This window comes from Lontra canadensis, unplaced genomic scaffold (assembly GCF_010015895.1).
Source record: "Lontra canadensis isolate GAN:19392208 unplaced genomic scaffold, GSC_riverotter_1.0 scaffold124, whole genome shotgun sequence".
Taxonomy (NCBI): Eukaryota; Metazoa; Chordata; class Mammalia; order Carnivora; family Mustelidae; genus Lontra; species Lontra canadensis.
Window position 1 is genome coordinate 553,778 of NW_022631118.1, and position 16,161 is coordinate 569,938.

At 48.7% G+C, this 16,161-nt stretch overlaps 1 protein-coding gene across 6 annotated transcripts in view; it reads right to left on the minus strand.

Annotated features, from left to right (window-relative positions):
- SRGAP3 (SLIT-ROBO Rho GTPase activating protein 3) overlaps positions 1-16,161 on the minus strand; it is a 252,163-nt gene that overhangs the window by 159,715 nt on the left and 76,287 nt on the right. The window lies entirely within an intron of this gene.

Below are 16,161 nucleotides of genomic sequence, written 5' to 3' on the forward strand. Positions count from 1 at the left end.
CCAGTGCAGAACGAGACCCCGGTGGCAGGCCTTAAATACCAAAGTAGTAATAAGAGACATTGCAGGTCCTGCCATTGAGCTGCTGGGTGACTTTCCCCGTATCATCTGCAAGGACATGTTGGTGCCTCACTCTGTATCCACCATAGCCTTGGGCGACAATCAAGAGAAGCTTTTTTCTAATCTCCTTTCCCAGGAGTGGAGTTCCAGTCCTACATTTCAAGCCAGAAGCCTGGCTTTGGAACCCTGCCCCTCATGGGGCACTTGGAGACCTATTTCCCTCCCTATACGGTATTCCAGGGGAGAGTTGCCATTTGGGCTTGTCACTAAAACACTGAGACTCTAGCCTAGGAGTGGTGAAGAACTGCACCAGCCAGGCAAGCAAGAGTACTGACCTATCTCCCAAGGGACATCAACCAGTTCTGGGAGAGTAAGTGCAGCAGGGAAAAACCTGGGTGTGTATTTCAACAGACAGGATGCAGCCAAGCACAGCAGGTATTAGCACCTTAAAGGGGCATCCCCTGTACCCTTCACTCACAAATAAATACAAAATGTTTATCATGACTATACTCTGTACTGCCAAGAACCTTAGTTCACTTTAACATTCCAAGTAAGGATCCGTGGACTTATGTGAACCTTTCAAGATGTTTATATTTCTAGGGGGTATATTTTTCTTGGGGGTAATGAATACCATATATGCTACTTGAAAAAAAATGATATTTATTGAGTGTTCACTGGGTATGAGGCACTATTTAAGCACTTTACACACATTACAACCCAAAATAACCCTATGAGACAGATGTTCTATCCCCAGAGCTCCTATTCTTGGCCTATCATCAGCCCTCTCTACCAGGAATTAAAGTAAGAAGACCTGAAGAGGAAAATACAATGCAGGCCACAGGGTTGAAGACAACTCATACATTTACTTACAGCCCATTCATATGTAGACACCTAACAGTTCAGATACAAACTTCAAGAGGCAGCAGGGACAACTTGTGGTTACACGGGAAGTAATGCAGTGAGTAATCCTAGGGGCGTATTTTCAGGCTGAGGGAAGATTCTTTAAGGGGAAACTCGGACTCAGGGGTTGCCCTTATACCATTCAGTGAATAACAGCTGCTATTATTTTCACCTAACCCTTTTGTGGTCTCGACAAAAATCCAACTAAAAGAACTCTCACATAGGGCACCTGGGTGGCTCAGTGGGTTAAGCCTCTGCCTTGGGCTCAGGTCATGATCTCAGGGTCCTGGGATCGAGCCCTGCATCCAGCTCTCTGCTCATCAGGGAGCCTGCTTCCCCCTCTCTCTGCCTGTCTCTCTGCCCACTTGTGATCTCGCTATCTGTCAAATAAGTCAATAAAATCTTAAAAAAATAAAATAAAATAACTCTTGCAGGCATTACCAAGAAGTACTGAGTCTGGCTGGAATGGCAGGGCCCTGTAAGAGCAAAGCCCCTTCCTAGCTGGTCTGAAACCATGTGGCCCACCCAGGGATTTTGTCTGGCCGTCTTGTCTTCTCAAAGCTGGGAGGGTTCTATATGATACTCTCATGGAAGACACCAACCAGTCCTTTACAAAAAGTTGGGGCGAGGAGGGATTCTAGTCAAATTGGAGGGTTTTATTAACCAGGTTCTCCTTGAGTTTTTGCTCTGTGAGCCACAGAAGGACGGTGAATCATTTCTGCCTCTCCCCTGTGAACGTGGCTGGGAAGTCCAGGATCCTATATAAAGAGAGATCCACTGACAATATTAAGTTCTTTTGGCTTTCGCTGGGTGAAGTTTATTTCATGGTAATATTCCCTTAGGATCACACAGCATTTGGCTGTTCAAACAATTATATTCACACGCATGATTGAAGTGATTCTCCCAAAAACCCAGGAGGCGGGTATTAATGATCCCCCGTATCCCAGATGAGGAATTATCCCATATCACCTACTAAGGTCCTTCAAGAAGGAAGTAGCAAAGCTGGGGCTCAAACCACGAACTTAAACCTTCTCTATAGAGAAATTCGAGCAGCTATTCTCTTTGCATAGTAGGAAAAGTACAGAATCTCAGACAGGCTTCCAAGGCAATTGTGTTCCTTGGGTCTCATTTGCACTGCAGGTCTAGGTTTCTCCTAAGGAATCTATTACTAAAATCCCTTGTGAGTAGGTTCACCCTCACTCCAGTCTGCACCATAATCCAGAATTTGGGGGTGTAAAGGCCTCAGGCATCTGCAGGACACACTGCAGTGGGCTGGCCCAAATGAAACCCTCTCCCTGCCTCCAGGCTCCCTGGCAGAGGCCATTGGCAGCCACAGGAGCACCCTCGCAACTCCTCCCACTCCCTTCCTGCTCACATTCCTAACCATGAACCCCTCAGACACCAGTTCAGACCCACATAAAGCTCAAAGGGCAAAGCATGTCTGTCCCTGGATCCAGCCCACATTCTGTGCTCTGGTCCTGGGACTGTAACTCTCTTTGCCTCTCTGTCTAGATTCCAGATGATAACACCTGCCTGCCCCCAGATGCCCCATGCCAGACCTCTCCTGACTTCTGGTATCTGCCTGTCCTTGAGTTCTTGGCCCTTTTCCTGGTGCTTGTCAGTCTTTGTAGATCCCTGATGATATGTCCTCAGCTGCTGACATCTGCTAAGTCTCCTAATCCTGCCTTCTGAGGCCAGATGTTTCATAAACGTCACCTCCTCGGCCAGCTCACCTGTCCTCACCACGCATCTCCCCCTTGTCTCTGCCAGCCATGCCATGGTAGGACATCATAATGAATCTATCTGTCTTTCATTCACTTAACAAGCAATCAACAGGCAAAATGAGGCACACTGCTATGCATTGTGATGGGATATAAAGGCAACCAAGACACAACCATTGGCCCTATCATTTAACCATTAATTATATGTAATCAGCGTCTTAAATAAATGTATGTTTATATTCTTCTCTTCCAAACAGACAACACGCTCCTGATAGTAAAGACCATGTCTCATACTGTTCCATTTTTTTCTCCACTCCCCCACCACCACCACAAAAGGTGTTCTACACCCTGCCTTCTCTGACACTTTGCCAAGAAAGGGAGGCCAGGAGGACCATCCTGCCCATTTTTTAAAAACTACAATTTACGCTGTTTTGTGGGTTTTTTTCCCCCAAATACCTGTGAAATAAACAGATGGGAAGCAGCAGGTAAAAAGGCCTCCCAGCCATGGAGGGAGAGAAGGAAAGTGCATGCAGTTGGGCATTCACCTCTCCCATCATCCTGCACCCTGCTGTATGTTGCCCTCCACAAGGACACTGGACCATATTCTTTTTCCCCTTGAAAGCCTCCAGGAATCCTCCATTTCCTTGGCTCAGCTGACACAAGTATTCAAGGCCCTGTTGGATCAGGTAGTAGCTGAAAACATGGGCCCAGAAGCCAGGCTGTCCAGATCCAAATCCCAGCTTTAGACTGTCTGACCCTGAGCAAGGTATGTAATCATTTAGAGTAATGCCTACCTCATGGAGTTCTGCTAGGGATGAAAGAGTTAATAAGAGTTCACATATCGTGTGGTGGTTTTACAATCTGACCGCAAATTCTTTGATCTCCTCTCTTTATAGGAGCCTACAAGCATCCTTCACCTCTCCTTAAGTGACCTGTTTCTCATGAATAGAATGTGGCAGAAGTGATAGTGCATGACTTCTGTGACTCGGTCATACCAGCATTGTGGTTTCCTCCTTACTCTTCTCTGGGGGATCACTCGCTCTGAAATCTGGCTCCCGTGTGGTGAGGATGGTCAAGGGGCCCTATGGAGGGGTCCCTGTGGCCAGGAATGGAAGCCCCCTGCCAACAGCCACATAATTTAGGTATCTTCAAAGTTAGAGAAATACAATTTGAGCATCAAAATAAATGATGCATGATTACAGACTATAACCCACTGAATAAAATAGAAATTCATGAGTCTATGCTGACATAAATGAATGAATGGAGGAAGGAACAAATAAATAAAGGAGAAGTGAAAGCTCTGCCTTGCGGTAAAACTCCAAATAATAAATGTAGAAGGAATGGCAGAATCATAAAATCAACATTTGGCAAAACACGATGCGAAAACTACAGGGTAAAATTTTGATGAGGGATAGAATATTTATATAGTTTCAGAGCAGTTCCCACAAAATGCTTATTAAATACTAATTAACTAACAAGTACAAAACACTTGTTAATTAACTTTGCAATGGAGAAACCTGACAGACACCGTCTTAATCAACTGATAAATTTCAATATCACTGATAAGGGGACAAGTCAACCTCATGTGACCGTGGATCTGAAGCACTAAGAACTGTCAGGGGCTAGAGCCTGTCCTGCTCGTCTCCTTATCCCTAGCAGTGCCTCACAGAGCAGCAGCTCCTTCTTCCTGTGGCCACTGTGTGCCAGACACTGCCCAGGACGCCCTGGACATGCATCATCTCATTTGATCTTCAAGGTGACCTAGGCTCTGAGAAGTGAACACTATGCCCAAGGTCACAAGACCCGTGAGAGGCAGAGGTAAGATACAGACCCTTCTCTGTCCACCTCCACAGTGGGTCCCTCGGGCACTCAATAAATGCAGACTCCAGTCCTTGCTACAGCTCCAGGAGGTTGCTAGGAAACACGGGGCAGGTGCCCCCAAGACAGATCTGCATTCTAGTTCCTTCCTCTGATAATTAGTGGAATCAGCAGTTAGAAGGGGGAAGGGCTGCGTGCAGAAGATAAAGGCTCTGGCCCTCATGCACAGGCACCTAACTCACACTTGCTCAGTCTCCACCTCCCCCAACTTGGGACCACGGCAGTGGTTTTCAAACTTCTTTTAGCAGACAAGTTTTTTTTCAAGCTAACTTTTTCACAAAACTTAACACAATAGCAGTGTTGTTTTGCAACTGCTGAAAGGTAGAAACAAACTAAGTGTCTACAGCCGGATGAATGGATAAACAAAAATGTGCTATATACATACCCTAGAAGAATAGTATTCAGCCTTAAAAAGCAAGAATATTCTGATACATGCTACAATGGGGAGGAACCCTGAAAACATACGAAGTGAAGTAAGCACAAAAGGACACAAAAGGACAAATATTGTCTTGACTCCTCGTATAGGAGGTCCCTAGAGCAGTCAGATTTAGAGATGGTAAGCAGAATGGTGGGTGCCAGGAGCGAGGCAGAGGAGGAATGGAGAGTTTGTGTTTAAAGGGGACAGAGTTTCAGTTTAGGAAGACAAAAAAGCGCTAGAGATGGATGGTGGTAATGACAGCACAGCATGTGAATGCACTTAATACCACTGACGTATATACTTGAAAATGCTTGAAGTGGCAAGTTTTAGGTTAAGTATATTTTGCCTCAATGAAATTTGCAATAGATAAAGCAAAAACAGTGAATAGGGTACTAACATGCTTCCTGAACACTCCCCCTCCTGTACCGAGTAACTGCAAAGAAGCCTTATCCTTCAGGAACTCGTGGACTATTTCAGTCCTAATATTTGGGGCTCCAGGAGCAACACCTGCACACGGAGCTTGCTGCCTACAGTTCTGAATCCAGAGCTGTCCCTGAGCTCCCTCTATGGCATTTGCAGGCTGCTGGCAGGAAGCCCACAGGAAAAACCACAGTGAGGACAACCCTCCCAACATGGAGACAATGGGCTCCAGGATGATCTGGTGCTCGGGTGGGAGCACACAAGAGGGAAGCTGGCTTTGGGTGGGTCTCCGAGGGTGGGCAGGGCTAGGAACCATGAGCCCCACAACCTGGTGGCATAGGCTGGACTCCACAGCTTCCTGGCCAGACCCTGGACAAGTCAGAGCCTCAGTTACCACTTCTGTAAAAAGGGAATGATAATAGGAGTCCCTACATCATAGATGTGTTGGGGATTAATTGACAAAATATACATAGTACACATAATACACATAAATGTTTCCAAAAGGACGAAGCTATATGACAAAGGCAGTAACTGCAGTGGTCAAGCGTTGCGCTTTGGAGACGGGCTGAATTTCAGGCCCAACTCTGTTACTTATGAGCTGTGTGATTTTGGAGAAAGTTACTTACCTACACCTGTGCTTCAACTCCATCATCTATAAAAAGAAGGTGATCATTGTACCCCCTTCTTATGTTATTAGGAAAATAAAGAAAAGGTTGTTCAAACAATGCCTGGTACATAGCAAGTGTTCAATAAACGTGAGCACTTCTAGTAGCATCCCCTGCCCCAGACCTGTCTGATCAGGCTTCGGGAGGCAGCAGCCCTGGCTGAGAGGGAGGGGGATGGAGCCCGAGTAATGAGGCCTGGTCTGTCTGAGCCAAACCCAGAGGAGATCTCGCCAAAGCAAACATGGGCTGTGGGACCTGCCCCCACAGCCCAGCACCCCCACTCCCAAGGGAGAGAACACTTCCAACTGGCTGCTCGAGTTGAGGCAGCAGGGTCTGAGGGCCTCCTTAAGGGCGGGTCAACTGGCGAAGCGGAGGGAGAGGAAGTAAGATTGTCTTCCAGTCTTCCCTCAAAAACAAGCCGAGGGCGTGGGCCCTCTGTGGGCGTAACATTTGCTCTGTTTATGGTCTTGACCAAAGGTATCTTGAAAATGTGGCCGCCTCTTTGCTTTTCCCTTGCTCTTCACCTGTGGCTCACCACTGAAGCCAGAGGGCTAAATTTAGGCCACTCTGCCGCTCGGCCATAGCTAGAAGGCAGCCGCTTTGAAAACAAAGAGGGAAGGAGAGGTGGGAGGTGGGGGGCATACTGGAAAAAAAGAGGGAGACCCCACCAAAGGGCTTCTGGACACTGCTGGAATCCTGGCCATCACCCTGACCTGAACCACTGCAAGGATCTGCACTCCAGGCCTCCAGCAAGTTCCGGCCTGAGATAACTGTCGAACTCGGGGCCTGTGTGTAAGCTGAGCAGGGGTGAGTCAGAGACCCCGGGATCCCGCCAGTGGGGAACACTCATAGGAAACTCTGACACTGCCAATGGAAACCCCTGTCATTGTCATCCCTGGGATAGACTCAGCTCAACCCTGCAGACGCGGAACTTGGTGCCCACTGTTTCCATTTAAGGCACACCTGCTGTCCCAGGACTGTGAAGCACCACCTTTAATTCCCAGCAGCGAGTATTATTTCTGTGTTTTTCTAAGTCACACAGCTGGTAAGCAGCTCAGCGGGATTTGAAAACGGGCTGATCTTTTTCAGGACCTTCTGCATTTAAACAAACTAATCTACTATACAAATTGGGGAACAGAATTGCTCAAGCTTGCCCAGCAACTACTGCTGATTCTGAGCTTGGACCCCAAGTCCCCTGACTCCCAGGCCAATTTACAACACACACACACACACACACACACACACACACGGGTTATTTTGAAAGACACCTATAATAAAGACATCTGGTATTGGGATTGCTAAGCCTCTCCTTTCCAGTCACACATTATCATCCTTTTCACTATATGAGGTAGGCATTTCAGGTGAATGTGACTGCCACTCGTACTCCAGATAGTCTATATTAATATTATTAATGCCCATGATACATATGCTGCCCTTCACTGTTAGTGAATGCTGTGAATTCACTGTTAGTGAATGCCCTTCACTGACCTTCCCTTTGACCCTCCTTTTACAGAGAGGAGAACAGGTAAAGTCCCCACACTTGGGAAATAATACACATAGCGGTTCCCCTATGGCTCCAAGTCCAACACCCAGCTTAGCCTGATTCCCTGCCCCATCTCTGGGCCCACAGGCCTAGCCTCCCAGGGAATGGATTCCCATGATCCCATCAGTTTGGGAGCCAGCTCTGTGGACCCAGAGGCGCCCCCCACCTCACCACTGCCAGGCCTGGGTCCCCTGCCAGTCACCAATGCCACATTGACAGGGAGAAAGGACGACAACAGAGACATCCTCCCAGTCTTCTCTTGCCAGGAAAGGAGGGTCACACCATCTATGAAGAACTATGCTGGGTGTCCTTCCCACCATTATGGCCAGCAAGTCAGGCAGCCATGGAGCCCTTCCTGGGAAAGGCCCTGGCACACAGCTTCACTGCCCAGTTTCAGAGAAAAGTCTAAGGTTAACGAGCCCCTGCCCTGTCCCTCTCTCTGTTCCTCAAGTCCCCACTTCCATCATCCCTCTGAGCCACAAACCTACCCAAGCTGTCTCTCTGTCCTCCCTGTTCTCTTAGCCTCTCAACCCCCTTTCAGCTGCAAAGACACTGCCTCACCAGCTTGGCCCTTTGCGGGGTTCTTGTTATTTCACTCCTGCTTCAAACTCATCTGTGGCTTCCCTGGGCTCTCAGGATAAAGGCCAAAATCCTTACCAGAATTTTGAGGCCCTACATGTGCTTGCCCCTGCTTACCTTTCCAATATCCCCCATCCCCACGACCCCGCTCTGCTTCAGCCACACTGCCATCTTCAGCCCTTCTGTCCCCAGGGCCTTTGGACATGCCATTCCCCTGATCTGGCGCACTCCTTACCTGGTTGATACCCATTCATCTTTCAAATGGTCAGTCCTCCTTCCCTGAACCCTCAATCTGGGTCAGATCCCTTTGGTAAAATCTCTCACAGATCTAAACTCACTCCTTTAAAGCCCTACCTATCTTAAGTTGTAATTATTCATCCCATACATGTGATTACCCAATTAATGAGGGAGAAAACCCCATTAGAGTGGGCACTGTACCTGTTTATACTTATCACTGCATCCCATTGTAAGTACCCATCGAATGAATGAGTGAATGAGTGAATGAATGACCTTCCTCTACCTACTGTCGAAGCCCAAGTCTAGCCTTCCTTGAAGCACCCTTTCCCTCACAGCCCTCTGCTGGGAAGACTGCCGGGCTTCCGACCTTCATGTGATTCGCCTACAGCCAAAACTCTGTGGCCTTCTTTTTTTCCTCTGAAGACCACACCACCCATGAAGCTGTGAGCTCCATTAGGGCAGGCATCAGGTCTGTCTCCTTCACCTCTGTAACCCCAGGACCTAGCACAGAAGAGGTGCTCAATAAATATTTGTTGGATGAATCCTTAGAGCCATCAGTGCCGGACTGCTAGGTGGTCCCATAAACGCTCTTCCCCATCTTCATCCACGGGGATAGAATGTTCACCGGACTTATGGCTGACTGTGATCCAATTCCCAGTTTCCCTTGCACTGAGGGGGTGACCCAGTGACTAAGTGTTTTTTGGCAGAATGTGAGCAGACTTCATGGGACTGAGCATCAGCATGTAGTTAAGGGCAGCAGCCCAGACAAGGGCAGAGCCACAACGTGAAGGGGGCCCAGGCTCCCTCATGACCTCACGGAGCAGGCCACCCTGACAGATAGAGCCAGTGGGACTGTCACGTGAGAGAGACATCAACGGCTTACATTCTTAAGCACAGTATATCTGGATGTCTCTGGCCTAAACAACAATTGTTGTTTACAGACTTCCAAGCCACACCCGTAAGGGCAGCCTATGGACCCAACTGCTGGTAGGCAGCTTCCTCATGACGTGCACTTCTGCCCTCATCTGCGGCCCTCTGAACATCCATGCTGATGGCCAGTTATCACCCTGACTTCATTTCTCGGTCCTCACTAATGCAACAATCTTCTGGTCCACGCCTCCTCAGAGCCCACCCTGACTCATCAACTTCTAGGAACTGCCCTCTGAAATCCTGAACTGGAAAATTCCTCTTTCTAGTTGCAACCCCTCATTCCTTCATTTCTGCCACTACCTGACCCCCAACCATCCCTGTCCTCCAGCCTCCGGGAGCTCTCTAGTCCTGGGGTTCTCCATCTTTGTTGTGAACCAGCAGCCTTGAGAGACATGACTGCTCCCACCACCAACAGTTCAACTATGGCTTAAGAATGGGGGACATCATCCTCAAAGGGCCATGTGTGGTCCCCTGGTGGGCTGTCTTCAGCATCCACCCTGCCTGGCATCACTGTGGCCTGGCCCGCCATTCTCTCCCACCATTCCAATTTGGAACAACCCACAGGAGGCCCTTACACCTCTTGCTGGTCTCTCATTCTCCACTGCTAGTTCCCTTCTGAACCTAACCATCTGCTACCTCCTGTCCTCAAGGCATCATTTTTCTTGTGTCCTCTCCTCACATCTTATGTCGTCCCAGGCTTGTGCCTCTACTTCACACACATGTGACAACGCCTACATCCGTGGGCCATTCTCTGACTTTGCTCCTAAGTTGCAGGGGCTGATTCCCTACTGTCTCCAGGAAAGATGCCAGACGCTCCTCACCCTCAACATGTCCAAATGAAACTTCACATCCTCTGCTATTCCCCTACTAAATGGGAGCCTTCTCTTATGCTCCACGTCTTGAGTAATGGCACTCGATGCATACTTGTGGAATGAATGGAGGTGTGAACAGTTCTGCAGTGTGCATCTGATCTGGACCGGCGTGGGAAGGACGTGCTGGATGGAGGGAACATCAGAGCCGGAGTGTGGAGGTGGGTGTGATCATGAGGCAACCGGCAGACAGCAAAGAGACCAGCCCAGAGGGAGAAGAAGCTGGGACCTGTGTTCCTCTGCCAAGTCCCCAAATTTGGGCTGGCTCTATCCTTGGGATGTGCTCATTTTAAGGAACATCCCCAGGCATCCAGGATGTCACATAAGGAAGGGGGGAATCAATTCCCAAACGACTCTGTAGCATCTGCTGAAGACCATCAACTTTCCCACTTCAGACTGAAAAAAGCAAAACCCATTCTCTCCACTTGCAAATAAGAGCCCAGCCTAAAAGCCTTCCAGTCCTCAGCACGCCTTACTGTTTTCCTCACCCCCTACTCCTCCCTCAACGCCTCCTCCAGGCTCACTTAGCCCTTGCAGCTGGGAGCCAACTACTCCCAGGGAATGGCAAGAAAAACCAGCTAATGACAAATAATGGTAGTTTCAGCATCTGCACAGCCCTTTCCAATTCACAAAGTACTTTTTCCATAAACATTAGCTCATGGACTTCCCAGCACAATCCTTGGCGGCAGGTGACATTCCCCTCCTTCTGCCGCACAGTACCCAAAGGCCCAGAGAGGCTAAGAGACCTAAGGATGTAACTAGCAAGTGGTAGGCCTCCATGGCAACAGGAGATATCGCAAAGTTACAAATCGGGGTGCAAAAGGCACCGCTTGACTTTTCAGATCAAAAGCCCACCAGAGAGAACTTTGTTCCCCAGATCTCTCCAGACCCCAGTCTTGATTTGGACAAATGCAGACATTTCTGAAGTCATTTCATCCTAAAGCCCAATTTTTGCCTGTGACAGAAGCCCAACCATCAGCTCTGCTGTTACCAACTGCTGCAAGCACTCTCAGAAAATTATGTGGTTGGGCAGCAGCAATGCCATCTCATTCAGGACCCAAGCTGAAGCCCGGCTAGAGGATCTAGAGTTCATGCACCATGACTAGAAGCAGAACCCAGCACACCGTGCACCAGGAAATGTTCAGTTCTTGTGGCTGGTTTCAAAAAAGCCTATTTCTGCTGGCCTATGGCTTTTTCACACCCCCTTAACAACTCTCAAAGGTCCAGAGTTGGCAGAATGAAGTTACTTAGAATAAAAGACACCTGAGTAACACTCAGCACTCCAAATGGAGACTTCATCCTGGGTTTTTAGCCATTTCTTTGTACCTGCTAGGAGGCATGCCTACTAAAAGATGTTTCTTAAACCAAGCAACCTGTTAAGTAGTGGCTTATCCCTGCAGATATGAGTAAAAAGAGAAGGGGGGAAGAAAAGAAAGAAAAGCCTACTGGTTTATAATCTCCCTTTCATCCATGTTTGGGGCCCTACTCTGCGCCAGACACTGGTAATACAAATACATATATTTTTAGTACGTCACAGTGGTTAAGAATTTGAAGCCTGGAGCCAGACCCCATGGTGCCTCTGAGTCCCTTCCATCCAACATTCACAGCTCTGTGGCAAGGTAAAAACAAGATTTCAGACTCTACTGGCTCCTCTCCCAGATGCCCCTGTGCAGTGTACACCCTGCACAACTGTACGTGGCAGCAGTGATTTCAATCCTAACTTTGCCACCTATTGTGTAATCTCGGGCAAGCTTCTGAGACTCTCTATGAATCTATATCTTTATCTAGGAAATGAGGATGGTGGTAATATCTACCTTATAACGTCATGGCAGATGAAATGAGCTAATGCACGTAAAGTGCTTAGCACAGAGACCGGTTGCAAGGAAGCACTTTTTTTTTAAGGTTTTATTTATTTATTTGAAAGAGAGAGTGAGTGCACAAGCTGGGGGCAGGGGTTAGGCACAGAAGGAGAAGGATAAGCAGACTCCCCATAGAGCAAGGAGTCCAATGTAGGACTCTATCCCAGGACCTGGAATCATGACCTGAGCTGAAGGCAGTTGCTTAACTGACTGAGCCACCCAGACACCCCAAGGAAACACTTTTTAAGTGCTATTATTATCGCTGTGTATAGTTCCTGCCCTCATGGAGTTTATAGTCTAGGTGGAGAGGCAGACTGCAGAAATATTATGTCTATTTATGCCACAGGTTGAGAGAAGGAGTGGCAGGACATGAGTCAGGAAACTGCTCTTGAAGGATGAGTAGGAATTCACCAGGCAGAGAATGAGAGGGGGGTTGGGATCAGGAGAGAGAACATTCAGGGCTTTGAGAACAGTATGCACAAAGGAAATGAGGCGTTACGTGTCTCCGCATGTTCTGGGAACAGTGAGAAGTTCCTGCATTATTAACCACTAATTATGAATTTTTGCTGAGCTCAGGTGCACGGTAAATGAGCAAATAACTCCCTCTGGGTGCCTAACTTATGAATCTGGACACTTGACTTTGAAACTCAAAGTCGCTGTACTTTGGGTCAACGAGACCAAAGCCTTTTGAAGCAAACAATGGCTTGAATCAACCAAGACCACATCCACCAGGTTTAACTGGACCCCACAATGTAACTGGTAGAGAACTGCTGAATCAGGGCTCCCACGGATACTCCCTGGACAACCCCTAGCAGTACGGCAGTGCTTCTCCAAAGGGGAAGATGGGGGAGCAGAAGAATCCTGGAAGTCAGAACACAGGGGGGTCAGTCCCTCCTTTCTAGGAAGTCACATCCCCCCTCCCTGGGCCTCAGTTTCCTCACCTCAAGATGAAGGGAGTGGGCTAAAGCTTCTTCAGAGAGATAGTCCAACTGCTTGGAATCTAGACTTTAGAGTCGCAAAGATCTGTGTTTGACATTTTTTAGAACACCAGAAGGATCTAATATCTGGCAAGCACTTCACCCTGAAGAAGGGACAGAAGTTTTTTGATCGCCCCCACTGAGCCAGTGGCACTCTGTGGGATGTGTCGATGGCCGTGAGCCCCTCAACCTCACACCCCTCAAGTCTACAAACCGAAAGACTTTCGACGCTTGGAGAATGTTCAAGCCTGCAGAAACCCTGTGCCAGGGCGGTGTAATGAACTCAGTCCACTTCAGACTCAGGAATATTGTCTTTCTGTTTGACTTGAATGGGTTTTCCAGATTTTTTTACATGGAAAACACTCACATGACAACCTCAGAGTGGTGGCAAGGAGGAGGCGGGGTGGGATAGAGTGGAAAGAAAACTCTCTGGTGATAGAAACCAGAAGAGTTTTCTAAACAAGCCCAAAACTGCAAAAGAATTTGAGTCACACCCTCACACAACAAAAGACAGGCGAGCAGAGCAGAGCAGGACTTGCCTTTAAGCACTTGCCAGTGGTGCTTTACGGCTCCTCAGGGGCAGCGGATTTACAGCCTTTTCCCCAAAGGCTCACGACATTCACTCTTCGTATTATCACGGCTAACACCGAGATCAATCACTGTAAAGTGCTCCCACCATATGCTTTCCTCCTCATCTCTGCCAGCAAGATCATCCCGCCATTTCACAGGTGTGGGCCCTGAGCTCGGTAAGTTCAACGGACTTGCCCAAGGTCATACTCTGAAGAGGCTTGAAATCAGGCCTCAGATTCCTAGTAAGAAACAAGCACTTTCAAAGTCCTGAAGAGTGCCACTAAGTGGCCCGGGGCCACACACTGTCATCATGCTCCAGCTTGGTAAGGTCTGGGCCGTGAGATTTGGTTCTGTTCAGTCCCTCTACGGCAGGGCAGCTCATGTCTATTGAATGCCAGTCTGCCCCTGGGCAGCCAGCTCCGACCTGCTGTGTCCTGCTGTAAAGAACTCTATCAAGGCCCCCTGTCACAATAGGACATTGCTCTAGCAGGGCCCCAAGAACCCCACAGCCTCCTCCCTGCCCCCAGCCACCATGGAGCCCTAGGAGAACCTGGAAAGGTCCTGGCAAGCTGATGTCCCCTCTTCCTCACTCCTGAAAACGGGATCAACAGAATGTGTTAGTCCTCAGGCTACCAGGTGAGGGCACAGCTGCCCCTGAGCTGTCCCACCTGCTCCAAGTTCAAGGGCAGCTGGGAGGGCACAGAAAGGACGCAAGACGGAAATCAGAACGCCAATGTTTAAAATCCTGTGCTGCCACTGAAGACAATTAGGGAACATCTATGAGCCTCAGGTTCTCTCCAAAATGGGAATGCTCCTCGTTGTCTTGAAGGTCAAATGGATAACAAATACCAAAGCCTTCCGTAAACTGGAAAGCCCTATGAAAGTATACATGAGATTACTGGTCTGACTGCCCCTTGCCAAGCTCTACATCAGCTGGAAAGATATCCAAGTTTCTTATTAAAATTCCTATTAGAGAGGCAACTGGGTGGCTCTGTTGGTTCAGCCTCTCATTGCAGCTCAGGCCATGATCTCAGGGTCCTAGTATCCAGCGCCACATCCAGCTCCCTGCTCTGCCAGGGAGCCTGCTTCTCCCTCTGCCTCTGCCCCTCTGCCCATGCAGCTTGTGTTCTCTCCCCTCTCCCTCTCTCTCTCTCAAATAAATAAAATCTTTCTAAAATTTTAAAATTCTATTTAGTCTTATTAAAGTTTTTTTAAATTATTATTATTAAACTCTTTGCCTGGATGCCTTAAAATAGCCCCCGTGTGTCCAAATTAATAATAGGTGAAGAAACCCAACAGCTCAAGCACAGTGACCCATGATCAGTGGAGAGAGGCTCTGAAGGTGCTCAAGTACTGCAGTAGTTTCCTGCGGCTGCCATAACAAAGTACCGCAGACTGGGGGCTTAAACAGCAGAGCGTATTGCCTCTCTTCTGAGGGCTACAGTCTGGGACCAAGGTGTCAGCAGGGATCGTTCCTTCTGGATGTGGTGAGGGAGATTCTGTTCCTTGCCTCTTGCCTAGCTTCTCTGGACCTGCTAGAAATCTTTGGTATTCTCTGATTTATGATCTCTGCCTTCATCTTCACATAGCACTCTCCCTGTGTATGTGTGTGTCTGGATCCAAATTTCTCCTCTCTATAAGGACTAGTCGTATTGGGTTAGGGCCCCTCCTAATGACCTCATCTTAACTGGAGCACCTGCAAAGACTCTGTCTTTAAATAAGGTCAGATTCACAGGTAAATGAGAGGCCTGAACTTCAACATCTCTTGGAGGGACACAATTCAACCCATAACAAATGCTTTTCCCCAGCTCTCTGGGGTGCTCAGAGCCTGGATCCCCCAGCTCATGTCTGCCTCCCCTCATGTCTACCTCACTCATCTGTTTTCAGTCAAGTTCTGGGCTAGGCCTTTGTGGAATGTTTATCCCATGACTTCAAGATTAACCCATTTCTGTGCGCGCGCACACACAGACACACACACATACACACCAGGAGCTAGTCCCCTGGTGGGCATTCAATGGAGGAGCCCCAGATACAACGTCATAGGTTTAGAAAGAGAAGCGTACAGATCCCTCACTCACAGTGGTTGAGAGGGCTGGGGTGGGGGGTGAGGAGCGTGAGCTAGGAGGGCTAGCCAAAGCCAGCACACACTCTGGAATGAGGCCACCATGAAGGGGCTGTTGCAGAGGCTGCGTTTAGTGCAGCAGATCAGACTCGAGGTGGCATGTGGATGCCGCAGGCCGGGAGGCCAGAGAGAAGTAAACAGAGAAAGAGGTCATGTGAGAGGAAGCTGGGAAGCTACCAAGGCCAACAGGAGAGGTGGCGGAGCATGGCCCACGGCCACTAACCCCCGAGCATTTTGCACCACGGCTGGCTGAGTCCACTCAGCTGGCACAGCAGCCCTGGACATCTGCAGACCGGGGCAAATGCCACTAGGGGAGGTTTGGCCACATCTGGCCCAGCTGTGGGCAGGATGCTTCGCACCCTCCCTGCTTCCGAGACAACAGGGCAGGAGAGCTTCGGTCGGCTGAAACCGGCAGC